This window comes from Sturnus vulgaris, chromosome W, assembly GCF_052056855.1.
Source record: "Sturnus vulgaris isolate bStuVul1 chromosome W, bStuVul1.hap1, whole genome shotgun sequence".
Lineage (NCBI taxonomy): Eukaryota > Metazoa > Chordata > Aves > Passeriformes > Sturnidae > Sturnus > Sturnus vulgaris.
In genome coordinates, this window is record NC_142282.1 from 18,014,029 (window position 1) to 18,031,775 (window position 17,747).

Below are 17,747 nucleotides of genomic sequence, written 5' to 3' on the forward strand. Positions count from 1 at the left end.
CCATCCCATCCCGTCCCATCCCATCCCATCCCATCCCATCCCATCCCATCCAAACCCATCCCATCCCATCCCATCCCATTGTAGCCCATCCCATCCCTTCCCACCCCATCCCATCCCAACCCGTCCCATCACATCCCATCCCAGATATCCCATCCCAGGGATCCCATCCCATCCCAGGGATACCATCCCATCCCATCCCAGGGATCCCATCCGATCCCATCCCATCCCATCCCATCCAATCCCATCCCATCCCATCCCATCCCATCCCATCCCATCCCATCCCATCCCATCCCATCCCATCCCATCCCATCCCAGGGATCCCATATCAGAGATCCCATCCAATCCCCGGGTCCCCATCCCAGGGATTCCATCCCATCCCAACCCATCCCATCCCATGGATACCATCCCATCCCAGAGATCCCATCCCAGGGATCCCATCCCATCCCAGGGATCCCATCCCAACCCATCCCATCCCATCCTACCCCATCCCATCCCATCCTATCCCATCCCATCCCCTCCAATCCCCTCCTAGGGATCCCATATCAGGTATCCCATCCCATCCCAGGGATCCCATTCCGTACCATCCCAGGGATCCCATTTCATCCCATCCCGTCCCATCGATCCCATCCCATCCCAACCCATTGTAGCCAATCCCATCCCACCCCATGCCATCCAATCCCATCCCATCCCATTCCATCCCACCCCATCCCATCCCATCCCATCCCATCCCATCCCATCCCATCCCATCCCATCCCAGCGATCTCATCCCAGGGATTCCATCCCACCCAAGGTATCCCATCCCAACCAGTCCCAACCCAGGGATCCCATCCCATTCCATCCCATCTCATCCCATCCCATCCCAGGGATCCCATCCCATCCCACGTATCCCATCCCATCCCATCTCATCCCGCGGATCCCATGCCATGGCATCCCATCCCATCCCATCCCATCCCATCCCATCCCATCCCATCCCATCCCATCCCATCCCATTGTAGCCCATCCCATCCCTTCCCACCCCATCCCATCACATCCCGTCCCATCACATCTCATCCCAGGGATCCCATCCCATCCCATCCCCGGGTCCCCATCCCAGGGATTCCATCCCATCCCAACCCATCCCATCCCATGGATACCATCCCATCCCAGAGATCCCATCCCAGGGATCCCATCCCATCCATGGGATCCCATCCCATCCCAACCCATCGCATCCCATCATACCCCATCCCATCCCATCCCATCCCATCCCATCCCATCCCATCCCATCCCATCCCATCCTAGTGATCCCATACCAGGCATCCCATCCCATCCCAGGGATCCTATTTCATCCCATCCCATCCCATCCCATCCCATCCCATCCCATCGATCCCATCCCGTCCCAACCCATCGTAGCCAATCCCATCCCATCCCTCCCCATCCCATCCAACCCCATCCCATCCCATCTCATCCCATCCCATCGCAGGGATCCCATCCCATCCCATCCCATCCCATCCCATCCCATCCCATCACATCCCATCCCAGCGATCTCATCCCAGGGATTCCATCCCATCCCAGGTATACCATCCCAACCAATCCTAACCCAGGGATCCCATCCCATCCAATCCCAGGGATCCCATCCCATCCCATCCCATCCCATCCCATCCCATCCCATCCCATCCCATCCCATCTCAACCCATCCCATCCCAGGGATCACATCCCATCCCACGGATCCCATCCCATCCCATCCCAGGCATCCCATCCGATCCCATCCAAGGGATCCCATCCCATCCCATCCCATCCCATCCCAGGGATCCCATCCCATCCCATCCCATCCCAGGGATCCCATCCCAGAGATTCCATCCCATCCCAGGGATGCCATCCCAGGGATTCGATCCCAAACCAGGGATCCCATCCTATCCCAGGGATCCCTTCCCAGGGATTCCATCCCATCCCAGGGATCCCATCCAATCCCAGGGATCACATTCCAGGGATCCCATCCCAGGGATCCCATCCCATCCCAGGGATCCCATCCCATCCCATCCCATCCCATCCCAGGGATCCCATACCAGGGATCCCATCCCATCCCCGGGTCCCCATCCCAGGGATTCCATCCCATCCCAACCCATCCCAACCCATCCCATCCCATGGATACCATCCGATCCCTGAGATCCCATCCCAGGGATCCCATCCCATCCCAGGGATCCCATCCCATCCTACCCCATCCCATCCCATCCTATCCCATCGCATCCCATCTCATCCCATCCCATCCTAGGGATCCCATACCAGGTATCCCATCCCATCCCAGGGATCCCATTCCATCCCATCCCATCCCATCCCATCCCATGGATCCCATCCCATCCCAACCCATTGTAGCCAATCCCATCCCATCCCACCCCATCCCATCCAATCCCATCCCATCCCACCCCATCCCAACCCATCCCATCCCATCCCATCCCATCCAATCCCATCCCATCCCATCCCTGGGATCCCATTCCAGGGATCCCATTCCAGGGATCCCATCCCAGGGATCCCATCCCATCCCATCCCGTCCCGTCCCATCCCATCCCAGGGATCCCATCCCATCCCAACCCATCCCATCCCATCCCAGGGATCCCATCCCAGGGAGCCCATCCCATCCCCGGGATCCCATCCCAGGGATTCCATCCCATCCCAGGGATCCCATCCCATAAGAGGGACCACATTCCAGGGATCCCATCCCTGGGATCCCATCTCATCCCATCCCAGGGATCAAGTCCCATCCCATCAAATCCCAGGGTTCCCAACCCATCCCAACCCATGCCATCCCATCCAATCCCATCCCATCCCATTCCATTCCATCCCATCCCATCCCACCCCATCCCATCCCATCCCATCCCACCCCATCCCATCCCATCCCATCCCATCCCATCCCATCCCAGGGATCCCATCCCAGGGATCCCATCCCATCCCCGGGTCCCCATCCCAGGGATTCCATCCCATCCCAACCCATCCCATCCCATCGATCCCATCCCATCCCCGGGTCCCCATCCCAGGGATTCCATCCCATCCCAATCCATCCCATCCCATCCTACCCCATCCCATCCCATCCCATTCCATCCCATCCCAGGGATCCCATACCAGGCATCCCATCCCCTCCCATCCCCGGGATCCCTTCCCAGGGATCCCATCCCATCCCAGGGATCCCATCCCAGGGGTTCCATCCCATCCCAGGGATCCCATCCCATCCCAGGGATCCCATCCCATCCCAGGGATCCCATCCCATACGAGGGATCACATTCCAGGGATCCCATCCCAGGGATCCCATCCCATCCCAGGGATCCCATCCCATCCCAACCCATCCCATCCCATCCCATCCTCTCCCATCCCAGGGATCCTATCCCATCCCAAGTAACCCATCCCATGGATCCCATCCCAGGGATCCCATCCCATCCCAGGGATCCCATCCCATTCCAACCCATCCCAACCCATTCCAGGGATCCCATCCCAGGGATCCCATCCCATCCCATTCCATCCCATCCCGTACCATCCCATCCCATCCCAGGGATCCCATCCCAGGGATCCCATCCCATCCCAGGGATCCCATCCCAGGGATCCAATCCCATCCCATCCCCTCCCCTCCCATCCCATCGATCCCATCCCATCCCAACCCATTCTAGCCCATCCCATCCCATCCGATCCCATCCCATCCAATCCCATCCAATCCCATCCCATGTATCCCATCCCAGGGATACCATCCGATCCCATCCCAGCGCAGGGATCCCATCCCATCCCATCCCATCCCATCCAATCCCATCCCATCCCATCCCTGGGATCCCATTCCAGGGATCCCATTCCAGGGATCCCATCCCATCCCAGGGATCCCATCCCATCCCAACCCATCCCATCCCATCCCAGGGATCCCATCCCAGGGAGCCCATCCCATCCCCGGGATCCCATCCCAGGGATTCCATCCCATCCCAGGGATCCCATCCCATACGAGGGATCACATTCCAGGGATCCCATCCCTGGGATCCCATCTCATCCCATCCCAGGGATCAAGTCCCATCCCATCCCATCCCAGGGTTCCCAACCGATCCCAACCCATGCCATCCCATCCAATCCCATCCCATCCCATTCCATTCCATCCCATCCCATCCCATCCCACCCCATCCCATCCCATCCCATCCCATCCCATCCCATCCCATCCCATCCCATCCCATCCCAGGGATCCCATACCAGGGTTCCCATCTCATCCCAGGGATCCAATCCCAGCGATCCTATCCCATCCCATCCCATCCCATCCCATCCCATCCCATCCCATCCCATCCTATACCATCCCCTCCCATCCCATCCCATCCCATCCCATCCCATCCCATCCCATCCCACTGTAGCCCATCCCATCCCTTCCCACCCCATCCCATCCCGTCCCATCACATCCCATCCCAGATATCCCATCCCAGGGATCCCATCCCATCCCATCCCAGGGAGCCCATCCCATCCCAGGGATCCCATCCCATCCCATCCAATGCCATCCCATCCCATCCCATCCCATCCCAGGGATCCCATCCCAGGGATCCCATCCCATCCCCGGGTCCCCATCCCAGGGATTCCATCCCATCCCATCCCATCCCATCCAATCCCATCCGATCCCAGAGATCCCATCCCAGGGATCCCATCCTATCGCAGGGATCCCATCCCATCCCATCCCATGCCTGGGATCCCATCCCAGGGATCTCATCCCAGGGATCCCATCCCATCCCCGGGTCCCCATCCCAGGGATTCCATCCCATCCCAACCCATCCCATCCCATCGATCCCATCCCATACCCGGGTCCCCATCCCAGGGATTCCATCCCATCCCAACCCATCCCATCCCATCGATCCCATCCGATCCCAGAGATCCCATCGCAGGGATCCCATCCCATCGCAGGGATCCCATCCCATCCCGTCCCATCCCATCCTACCCCATCCCATCCCATCCCATTCCATCCCATCCCAGGGATCCCATACCAGGTATCCCATCCCATCCCAGGGATCCCATTCCGTACCATCCCAGGGATCCCATTTCATCCCATCCCGTCCCATCGACCCCATCCCATCCCAACCCATTGTAGCCAATCCCATCCCACCCCATGCCATCCAATCCCATCCCATCCCATTCCATCCCACCCCATCCCATCCCATCCCATCCCATCCCATCCCATCCCATCCCATCCCATCCCATCCCAGCGATCTCATCCCAGGGATTCCATCCCACCCAAGGTATCCCATCCCAACCAGTCCCAACCCAGGGATCCCATCCCATTCCATCCCATCTCATCCCATCCCATCCCAGGGATCCCATCCCATCCCACGTATCCCATCCCATCCCATCTCATCCCGCGGATCCCATGCCATGGCATCCCATCCCATCCCATCCCATCCCATCCCATCCCATCCCATCCCATCCCATCCCATTGTAGCCCATCCCATCCCTTCCCACCCCATCCCATCACATCCCGTCCCATCACATCTCATCCCAGGGATCCCATCCCATCCCATCCCCGGGTCCCCATCCCAGGGATTCCATCCCATCCCAACCCATCCCATCCCATGGATACCATCCCATCCCAGAGATCCCATCCCAGGGATCCCATCCCATCCATGGGATCCCATCCCATCCCAACCCATCGCATCCCATCATACCCCATCCCATCCCATCCCATCCCATCCCATCCCATCCCATCCCATCCCATCCCATCCCATCCCATCCCATCCCATCCCATCCTAGTGATCCCATACCAGGCATCCCATCCCATCCCAGGGATCCTATTTCATCCCATCCCATCCCATCCCATCGATCCCATCCCGTCCCAACCCATCGTAGCCAATCCCATCCCATCCCTCCCCATCCCATCCAACCCCATCCCATCCCATCTCATCCCATCCCATCGCAGGGATCCCATCCCATCCCATCCCATCCCATCCCATCACATCCCATCCCAGCGATCTCATCCCAGGGATTCCATCCCATCCCAGGTATACCATCCCAACCAATCCTAACCCAGGGATCCCATCCCATCCAATCCCAGGGATCCCATCCCATCCCATCCCATCCCATCCCATCTCAACCCATCCCATCCCAGGGATCACATCCCATCCCACGGATCCCATCCCATCCCATCCCAGGCATCCCATCCCATCCCATCCCAGGGATCCCATCCCATCCCATCCCATCCCAACCCATTCCAGGGATCCCATCCCATGGAACCCATCCCAACCCAGGGATCCCATCCCATTCCAACCCATCCCATCCCATCCCATCCCAGGGATCCCATCCCAGAGATTCCATCCCATCCCAGGGATGCCATCCCAGGGATTCGATCCCAAACCAGGGATCCCATCCTATCCCAGGGATCCCTTCCCAGGGATTCCATCCCATCCCAGGGATCCCATCCAATCCCAGGGATCACATTCCAGGGATCCCATCCCAGGGATCCCATCCCATCCCAGGGATCCCATCCCATCCCATCCCATCCCATCCCATCCCAGGGATCCCATACCAGGGATCCCATCCCATCCCCGGGTCCCCATCCCAGGGATTCCATCCCATCCCAACCCATCCCAACCCATCCCATCCCATGGATACCATCCGATCCCTGAGATCCCATCCCAGGGATCCCATCCCATCCCAGGGATCCCATCCCATCCTACCCCATCCCATCCCATCCTATCCCATCGCATCCCATCTCATCCCATCCCATCCTAGGGATCCCATACCAGGTATCCCATCCCATCCCAGGGATCCCATTCCATCCCATCCCATCCCATCCCATCCCATGGATCCCATCCCATCCCAACCCATTGTAGCCAATCCCATCCCATCCCACCCCATCCCATCCAATCCCATCCCATCCCACCCCATCCCAACCCATCCCATCCCATCCCATCCCATCCAATCCCATCCCATCCCATCCCTGGGATCCCATTCCAGGGATCCCATTCCAGGGATCCCATCCCAGGGATCCCATCCCATCCCATCCCGTCCCGTCCCATCCCATCCCAGGGATCCCATCCCATCCCAACCCATCCCATCCCATCCCAGGGATCCCATCCCAGGGAGCCCATCCCATCCCCGGGATCCCATCCCAGGGATTCCATCCCATCCCAGGGATCCCATCCCATAAGAGGGACCACATTCCAGGGATCCCATCCCTGGGATCCCATCTCATCCCATCCCAGGGATCAAGTCCCATCCCATCAAATCCCAGGGTTCCCAACCCATCCCAACCCATGCCATCCCATCCAATCCCATCCCATCCCATTCCATTCCATCCCATCCCATCCCACCCCATCCCATCCCATCCCATCCCACCCCATCCCATCCCATCCCATCCCAGGGATCCCATCCCAGGGATCCCATCCCATCCCCGGGTCCCCATCCCAGGGATTCCATCCCATCCCAACCCATCCCATCCCATCGATCCCATCCCATCCCCGGGTCCCCATCCCAGGGATTCCATCCCATCCCAATCCATCCCATCCCATCCTACCCCATCCCATCCCATCCCATTCCATCCCATCCCAGGGATCCCATACCAGGCATCCCATCCCCTCCCATCCCCGGGATCCCTTCCCAGGGATCCCATCCCATCCCAGGGATCCCATCCCAGGGGTTCCATCCCATCCCAGGGATCCCATCCCATCCCAGGGATCCCATCCCATACGAGGGATCACATTCCAGGGATCCCATCCCAGGGATCCCATCCCATCCCAGGGATCCCATCCCATCCCAACCCATCCCATCCCATCCCATCCCATCCTCTCCCATCCCAGGGATCCTATCCCATCCCAAGTAACCCATCCCATGGATCCCATCCCAGGGATCCCATCCCATCCCAGGGATCCCATCCCATTCCAACCCATCCCAACCCATTCCAGGGATCCCATCCCAGGGATCCCATCCCATCCCATTCCATCCCATCCCGTACCATCCCATCCCATCCCAGGGATCCCATCCCAGGGATCCCATCCCATCCCAGGGATCCCATCCCAGGGATCCCATCCCATCCCATCGCCTCCCCTCCCATCCCATCGATCCCATCCCATCCCAACCCATTCTAGCCCATCCCATCCCATCCGATCCCATCCCATCCAATCCCATCCAATCCCATCCCATGTATCCCATCCCAGGGATACCATCCGATCCCATCCCAGCGCAGGGATCCCATCCCATCCCATCCCATCCCATCCAATCCCATCCCATCCCATCCCTGGGATCCCATTCCAGGGATCCCATTCCAGGGATCCCATCCCATCCCAGGGATCCCATCCCATCCCAACCCATCCCATCCCATCCCAGGGATCCCATCCCAGGGAGCCCATCCCATCCCCGGGATCCCATCCCAGGGATTCCATCCCATCCCAGGGATCCCATCCCATACGAGGGATCACATTCCAGGGATCCCATCCCTGGGATCCCATCTCATCCCATCCCAGGGATCAAGTCCCATCCCATCCCATCCCAGGGTTCCCAACCGATCCCAACCCATGCCATCCCATCCAATCCCATCCCATCCCATTCCATTCCATCCCATCCCATCCCATCCCACCCCATCCCATCCCATCCCATCCCATCCCATCCCAGGGATCCCATACCAGGGTTCCCATCTCATCCCAGGGATCCAATCCCAGCGATCCTATCCCATCCCATCCCATCCCATCCCATCCCATCCCATCCCATCCTATACCATCCCCTCCCATCCCATCCCATCCCATCCCATCCCATCCCACTGTAGCCCATCCCATCCCTTCCCACCCCATCCCATCCCGTCCCATCACATCCCATCCCAGATATCCCATCCCAGGGATCCCATCCCATCCCATCCCAGGGAGCCCATCCCATCCCAGGGATCCCATCCCATCCCATCCAATGCCATCCCATCCCATCCCATCCCATCCCAGGGATCCCATCCCAGGGATCCCATCCCATCCCCGGGTCCCCATCCCAGGGATTCCATCCCATCCCATCCCATCCAATCCCATCCGATCCCAGAGATCCCATCCCAGGGATCCCATCCTATCGCAGGGATCCCATCCCATCCCATCCCATGCCTGGGATCCCATCCCAGGGATCTCATCCCAGGGATCCCATCCCATCCCCGGGTCCCCATCCCAGGGATTCCATCCCATCCCAACCCATCCCATCCCATCGATCCCATCCCATACCCGGGTCCCCATCCCAGGGATTCCATCCCATCCCAACCCATCCCATCCCATCGATCCCATCCGATCCCAGAGATCCCATCGCAGGGATCCCATCCCATCGCAGGGATCCCATCCCATCCCGTCCCATCCCATCCTACCCCATCCCATCCCATCCCATTCCATCCCATCCCAGGGATCCCATACCAGGTATCCCATCCCATCCCAGGGATCCCATTCCGTACCATCCCAGGGATCCCATTTCATCCCATCCCGTCCCATCGATCCCATCCCATCCCAACCCATTGTAGCCAATCCCATCCCACCCCATGCCATCCAATCCCATCCCATCCCATTCCATCCCACCCCATCCCATCCCATCCCATCCCATCCCATCCCATCCCATCCCATCCCATCCCAGCGATCTCATCCCAGGGATTCCATCCCACCCAAGGTATCCCATCCCAACCAGTCCCAACCCAGGGATCCCATCCCATTCCATCCCATCTCATCCCATCCCATCCCAGGGATCCCATCCCATCCCACGTATCCCATCCCATCCCATCTCATCCCGCGGATCCCATGCCATGGCATCCCATCCCATCCCATCCCATCCCATCCCATCCCATTGTAGCCCATCCCATCCCTTCCCACCCCATCCCATCACATCCCGTCCCATCACATCTCATCCCAGGGATCCCATCCCATCCCATCCCATCCCAGGGATCCCATCCCATCCCATCCCATGAATCCCATACCAGTGATCCCATCCCATCCCCGGGTCCCCATCCCAGGGATTCCATCCCATCCCAACCCATCCCATCCCATGGATACCATCCCATCCCAGAGATCCCATCCCAGGGATCCCATCCCATCCATGGGATCCCATCCCATCCCAACCCATCGCATCCCATCATACCCCATCCCATCCCATCCTATCCCATCCCATCCCATCCCATCCCATCCTAGTGATCCCATACCAGGCATCCCATCCCATCCCAGGGATCCTATTTCATCCCATCCCATCCCATCCCATCGATCCCATCCCGTCCCAACCCATCGTAGCCAATCCCATCCCATCCCTCCCCATCCCATCCAACCCCATCCCATCCCATCCCATCCCATCGCAGGGATCCCATCCCATCCCATCCCATCCCATCACATCCCATCCCAGCGATCTCATCCCAGGGATTCCATCCCATCCCAGGTATACCATCCCAACCAATCCTAACCCAGGGATCCCATCCCATTCAATCCCAGGGATCCCATCCCATCCCATCCCAACCCATTGTAGCCAATCCCATCCCATCCAACCCCATCCCATCCAATCCCATCCCATCCAATCCCATCCCATCCCATCCCGTCCCATCCCATCCCATCCCATCCCATCCCATCCCATCCCATCCCATCCCATGCCATCCCAGGTATCCCATCCCAGCCAATACCAAACCAGGGATCCCATCCCATCCCATCCAATCCCAGGGATCCCATCCATCCCATCCCATCCCATCTCACCCCATCCCATCCCAGGGATCCCATCCCATCCCACGGATCCCATCCCATCCCATCCCAGGCATCCCATCCGATCCCATGCCAGGGATCCCATCCCATCGCATCCCATCCCATCCCAGGGATCCCATCCCAGGGATCCCATCCCATCCCATCCCATCCCAGGGATCCCATCTCATCCCAGGGATCCAATCCCAGAGATCCTCTCCCATCCCATCCCATCCCAGGGATCCCATCCCATGGAACCCATCCCAATCCAGGGATCCCATCCCATCCCATCCCATCCCATCCCATCCCATCCCATCCCATCCCATCCCATCCCAGGGATACCATCCCAGGGATCCCATCCCCGGGATCCCATCCCATCCCCAGGATCCCATTCCAGGGATTCAATCCCATCCCAGGGATCCCAACCCATACGAGGGATCACAATCCAGGGATCCCACCCCTGGGACCCCATCTCATCCCATCCCAGGGATCCAATCGAATCCCATCTCATCCCAAGGATCCCATCCCATCGCAGGGATCCCATCCCATCCCATCCCATCCCATCCCATCCCATCCCATCCCATCCCAGGGATCCCATACCAGGTATCCCATCCCATCCCAGGGATCCCATTCCGTACCATCCCAAGGATCCCATTCCATCCCATTCCATCCCATCCCATCCATCCCATCCCATCACAACCCATTGTAGCCAATCCCATCCCATCCCACCCCACCCATTCCAATCCCATCCCATCCCATCTCATCCCATCCCATCCCATCCCATCCCATCCCATCCCATCCCATCCCAGGGACACCATCCCAGCTATACCATACCATCCCATCCCATCGCAGGGATCCCATCCCATCCCGTCCCGTCCCATCCCATCTGTCTTGGTTTAATTTTGACTTTCCCGGCCAATGCACCAAATTAATGTCTTGAGTTTGAGTTGCCAATTTGAATAAACTTATTTTTCTTGTTGTGAGACAGAACCAGGAGCAAAAGAGCAAGGCAGGCCTAAAACTTGAGAGAGTACAAAAGAAAATTTATTAACTACACAAACAAAAAGAGAGGAAAAAAAAAATTCAGAATAAGATTTTTTAGATCACTCCTTCCCTCCCTCTCCCAATCTTCATAACAAAACAAACATATAACAAATACTTCGGTCAGTGCCCAATTTAGTCTTTCTCAGTTCACTTCTGGAGAGAGAAGCCTCTTCTTGTTGAAGTTGTAGGGATTTTTCCCACAAGAAGGAAAAAAACAGTTCTCTTGTGGTTTTATCTTTCACGATTTGCATCCGCCCGGGAACCTGCAACCGTGACGCTCCTCCCACCTCTACAGCTGTCCCAAAGTTGTAGATGTGGGCCATGTCTGCTCCATGGGGTATTACTTTTAAGAATGAAATGTTCAACCGCAAAGATTCTCTCTGTCCTTTTTTCTCTGCTCAGGCTTTATCTTCAGAAAACCAAAATCCCCTTCTTTTCTCAGGACAGAAATTCTCAACACAGGTGCTCTTTAGTCAAATCATCTATTAAATGGAACATTTTCATCCCCCCATGTCTCTTTCCATGGTTTATAGGAATATTCAGTACATCAGTTCATTCCTACAATTTCACAAAAAGATTTTCAGCCATTTCAGCATCTTCTCATTCTCTTTCCATCTTAAAAACTTAGCTCTTACATCACTGACTTCAGAAATCTTCTTATTCCCTTTCATATTCAAAGGAAAGGCTGGAGGCTTTGCAAATCTTATCTGAACACTAAAGAGTTAAAGTTTAACACAACTACAAGAGTTGGGCCAGGCTCAGGCCGTGCTGGGGAGGGCGGCTGAGGTGTTAATCAGCCTTTCTGGGGCTGGGCAGCAGCCCCACACTGCTCATGGCCACCCGGGCAGGCCCGGCCCGTCCGGCAGCAGCAAGAGTCGGCCTCCCCCCACGCCAGAGCCGCAGGCCCGTGGAGGAGGAAGCTGTGAAGGTCTTATCACACAACTTTTTTCTCCCCCTGGCCATCGGGTCCCCCTCGTTGGCAAACGGGGCCCAAGCGGCCTCCCGAGCCTCCCCCCCGCCCCCCCCCCGCATGGGGGAGAGGGAAGCTCGGGTTGATGTTACCTGGTCAGCCGCCGGAAGACAAAGAGGGTCAGTTCCGGACCACCCCCCTCAAAATGTGTGCTCACGGAGCGAACCAACCCCCTCTAATTGGCTGTTGCAGGTATCCCAACCCCCACAGAGGAAACTCCCTTAGGAAGAATCTCCCCTGAGTCTCCTCTTCCTAAGTCAACCCATCACACCATCCCATCCCATCCCATCCCATCCCATCCCATCCCATCCCATCCCATTCCAGGCATCCCGTCCCATCCAAACCCATCCCATCCCATCCCATCCCATTGTAGCCCATCCCATCCCTTCCCACCCCATCCCATCCCAACCCGTCCCATCACATCCCATCCCAGATATCCCATCCCAGGGATCCCATCCCATCCCAGGGATACCATCCCATCCCATCCCAGGGATCCCATCCGATCCCATCCCATCCCATCCCATCCAATCCCATCCCATCCCATCCCATCCCATCCAATCCCATCCAATCCCATCCCATCCCATCCCATCCCATCCCATCCCATCCCATCCCATCCCATCCCATCCCATCCCAGGGATCCCATATCAGAGATCCCATCCAATCCCCGGGTCCCCATCCCAGGGATTCCATCCCATCCCAACCCATCCCATCCCATGGATACCATCCCATCCCAGAGATCCCATCCCAGGGATCCCATCCCATCCCAGGGATCCCATCCCAACCCATCCCATCCCATCCTACCCCATCCCATCCCCTCCAATCCCATCCTAGGGATCCCATACCAGGTATCCCATCCCATCCCAGGGATCCCATTCCGTACCATCCCAGGGATCCCATTTCATCCCATCCCGTCCCATCGATCCCATCCCATCCCAACCCATTGTAGCCAATCCCATCCCACCCCATGCCATCCAATCCCATCCCATCCCATTCCATCCCATCCCATCCCATCCCATTCCATCCCATCTCATCCCATCCCATCCCAGGGATCCCATCCCATCCCACGTATCCCATCCCATCCCATCTCATCCCGCGGATCCCATGCCATGGCATCCCATCCCATCCCATCCCATCCCATCCCATCCCATCCCATCCCATCCCATCCCATCCCATTGTAGCCCATCCCATCCCTTCCCACCCCATCCCATCACATCCCGTCCCATCACATCTCATCCCAGGGATCCCATCCCATCCCATCCCCGGGTCCCCATCCCAGGGATCCCATCCCATCCCAGGGATCCCATCCCAACCCATCCCATCCCATCCTACCCCATCCCATCCCATCCTATCCCATCCCATCCCCTCCAGTCCCATCCTAGTGATCCCATACCAGGCATCCCATCCCATCCCAGGGATCCTATTTCATCCCATTCCATCCCATCCCATCGATCCCATCCCGTCCCAACCCATCGTAGCCAATCCCATCCCATCCCTCCCCATCCCATCCAACCCCATCCCATCCCATCCCATCCCATCCCATCGCAGGGATCCCATCCCATCCCATCCCATCCCATCTCAACCCATCCCATCCCAGGGATCACATCCCATCCGACGGATCCCATCCCATCCCATCCCAGGCATCCCATCCGATCCCATCCAAGGGATCCCATCCCATCCCATCCCATCCCATCCCAGGGATCCCATCCCATCCCATCCCAACCCATCCCAGGGATCCCATCCCATGGAACCCATCCCAACCCAGGGATCCCATCCCATTCCAACCCATCCCATCCCATCCCATCCCAGGGATCCCATCCCAGAGATTCCATCCCATCCCAGGGATGCCATCCCAGGGATTCGATCCCAAACCAGGGATCCCATCCTATCCCAGGGATCCCTTCCCAGGGATTCCATCCCATCCCAGGGATCCCATCCCATCCCAGGGATCACATTCCAGGGATCCCATCCCAGGGATCCCATCCCATCCCAGGGATCCCACCCCATCCCATCCCATCCCATCCCAGGGATCCCATACCAGGGATCCGATCCCATCCCCGGGTCCCCATCCCAGGGATTCCATCCCATCCCAACCCATCCCAACCCATCCCATCCCATGGATACCATCCGATCCCTGAGATCCCATCCCAGGGATCCCATCCCATCCCAGGGATCCCATCCCATCCTACCCCATCCCATCCCATCCTATCCCATCGCATCCCATCTCATCCCATCCCATCCTAGGGATCCCATACCAGGTATCCCATCCCATCCCAGGGATCCCATTCCGTACCATCCCAGGGATCCCATTCCATCCCATCCCATCCCATCCCATCCCATCCCATCCCATGGATCCCATCCCATCCCAACCCATTGTAGCCAATCCCATCCCATCCCACCCCATCCCATCCAATCCCATCCCATCCCACCCCATCCCATCCCATCCCATCCCATCCCATTCCATCCCAGGGACACCATCCCAGGGATACCATACCATCCCAACCCATCCCATCCAATCCCATCCCATCCAATCCCAGGGATCCCATCCCATCCCATCTCACCCCATCCCATCCCAGGGATCACATCCCATCCCATGGATCCCATCCCATACCATCCCATCCCATCGCAGGGATCCCATCCCATCCCATCCCATCCCATCCCATCCCATCCCATCCCAGCGATCTCATCCCAGGGATTCCATCCCATCCCAGTGATCCCATCCCATCCCACCCATTCCCATCCCAGGAATCCCATCCCATCACATCCCACGGATCCCATAACATCCCAGGGATCCCATCCCATCCCATCCCATCCCATCCCAGGGATCCCATCCCAGGGATTCCATCCCATCCCAGGGATCCCATCCCATGTATCCCATCCCAGGGATACCATCCGATCCCATCCCAGCGCAGGGATCCCATCCCATCCCATCCCATCCCATCCCATCCCATCCCATCCCATCCCTGGGATCCCATTCCAGGGATCCCATTCCAGGGATCCCATCCCAGGGATCCCATCCCATCCCATCCCGTCCCGTCCCATCCCATCCCAGGGATCCCATCCCATCCCAACCCATCCCATCCCATCCCAGGGATCCCATCCCAGGGAGCCCATCCCATCCCCGGGATCCCATCCCAGGGATTCCATCCCATCCCAGGGATCCCATCCCATAAGAGGGACCACATTCCAGGGATCCCATCCCTGGGATCCCATCTCATCCCATCCCAGGGATCAAGTCCCATCCCATCAAATCCCAGGGTTCCCAACCCATCCCAACCCATGCCATCCCATCCAATCCCATCCCATCCCATTCCATTCCATCCCATCCCATCCCACCCCATCCCATCCCATCCCATCCCATCCCATCCCATCCCATCCCATCCCATCCCATCCCAGGGATCCCATCCCAGGGATCCCATCTGTTGGGGGTTGAATGCTTCGCTTTTCTTTCTGTGGAATTTCTCCCATTGTTATGCTAATTAATTGTGGCTACACCTTAAAACGACAGATAATGTTCTCTCGTAGGGGGGTGGCTGGAGGGGGAGCGGGGGGGGGAACCGGAAAAGGAAAGGTGGGATAGGGGGATCTGGAGCGGGGGACGATCTCTCGCTTGGCTCGTGGAGTGGGAAGACCACCTGGGCTCTGCTCTGGCATCTTCCCCTGTCATCCCAGCGCTGAGATCCACGCTCCCTGCCTTTGGACATCGCTCCGCGGCTCTCCCAGCTCACCCTACTACCTCCGGACACTCTGCTGAGCACCACGACCGACACCGTGAGGGGGGAGTAACTTTCCCCATCCTCTCTCTCCCCTGGGCCGCGGCCGCCATCACCCAGCCCTCTTCAACTGCGCGGGACCTGCCCTGTCCCCACAGCACCGGTAACAGCACAGGGAGACGGCCTGCGGCCAGAAGGGACTGGAGCGGAGCTAGACTGTTTCTGTTGCCAATTTTTATAGCTGTTGTTGTTTTTTCTGCTTTGTTAAATACCAGTAAAGAACTGTTATTCTCATCCCCATATCTCCTGCCTGAAGGTGTCTGAATTGGACCTAAAATAATTAAAAGGGAGGGGGATTGCACTCTGCATCGCAGAAAAAGGGGCTCCTGCCTTTCCTTAGACCATACCTGTCTTTCAAACCGAGACAGATTTTGGCGCCCGGAACGTGGGGCATTGCCTGAGGGCATTGAGAGAGGGGTAGAAAAGGGGATAACAGTTCTTAAATTACCCAAGCTTGTGGTAGGTTTCACCATGCTGTCCAGCTTACCCTGGATTGGCCTCCATGTGGTCACTGCTATATCTCTCCCATTTGCAAGCCCTTTTTTAAACATGAGTTTCATAACCAAAGTTACTGTGGCTATTATCCAGTTTATTATGTGGGTTGATCAGTTGAGAAATTCATGGATTTTTAATTTTCTCTGGAAGATGGCCACATGGATTCAGAGCTATCACACTCTAAGTGTGTGTTTCTGGGGCTACTTCAATAATGGTACTTACTGTGAGGAAGTGGCAGCAGGTGAAATTTTTTCTCAACCCATCACAGGGTTTTTGAAGTTCACCCCACCAGTCTTCAAGGGGTTCCAATCCACTTTAAATGCTAATGACATTATATTGTGGCTAGTGTTGCTTATATCCCTGTTAAACCTGTTCTATCTAACATTCAGAGATAAGGGGAGATTGACTTGGATAACAACCCTGATACCTACCCGAGGAAATAGTGATGTTACCCCAGAGCCTGATCCTATCCCAGAGACTAGGGATATTACCCCAGAGTTTGACCCTGCTCCACAGCCCACCTCGGAAAGGAACCACCCAGAATGGGTGGGGGTGCTAGCAAAGGAGATACGTGAGATGGGCCAGATGCTGAAGGAGTACCTCTCCCCAGCTGGTGAGAAACCCTCCCCCTGCCTTAAAGAGGGAGACTCTGGTGGTGCAGCAGTGGGACCCACAGATGTTACATCTGTCCAGGTTCCAGCTGAACTGCAAGGGCACTCACAGCCAGCAGCAGTTGCCCCTGTGGAAACTAGGAAGTCTAAGATGAAAACAAGGCACCTAGATAATAAGGGTCAGGAAGGGGGCCCCTCACAACCAGCAGGGGAGCCAGAAGTT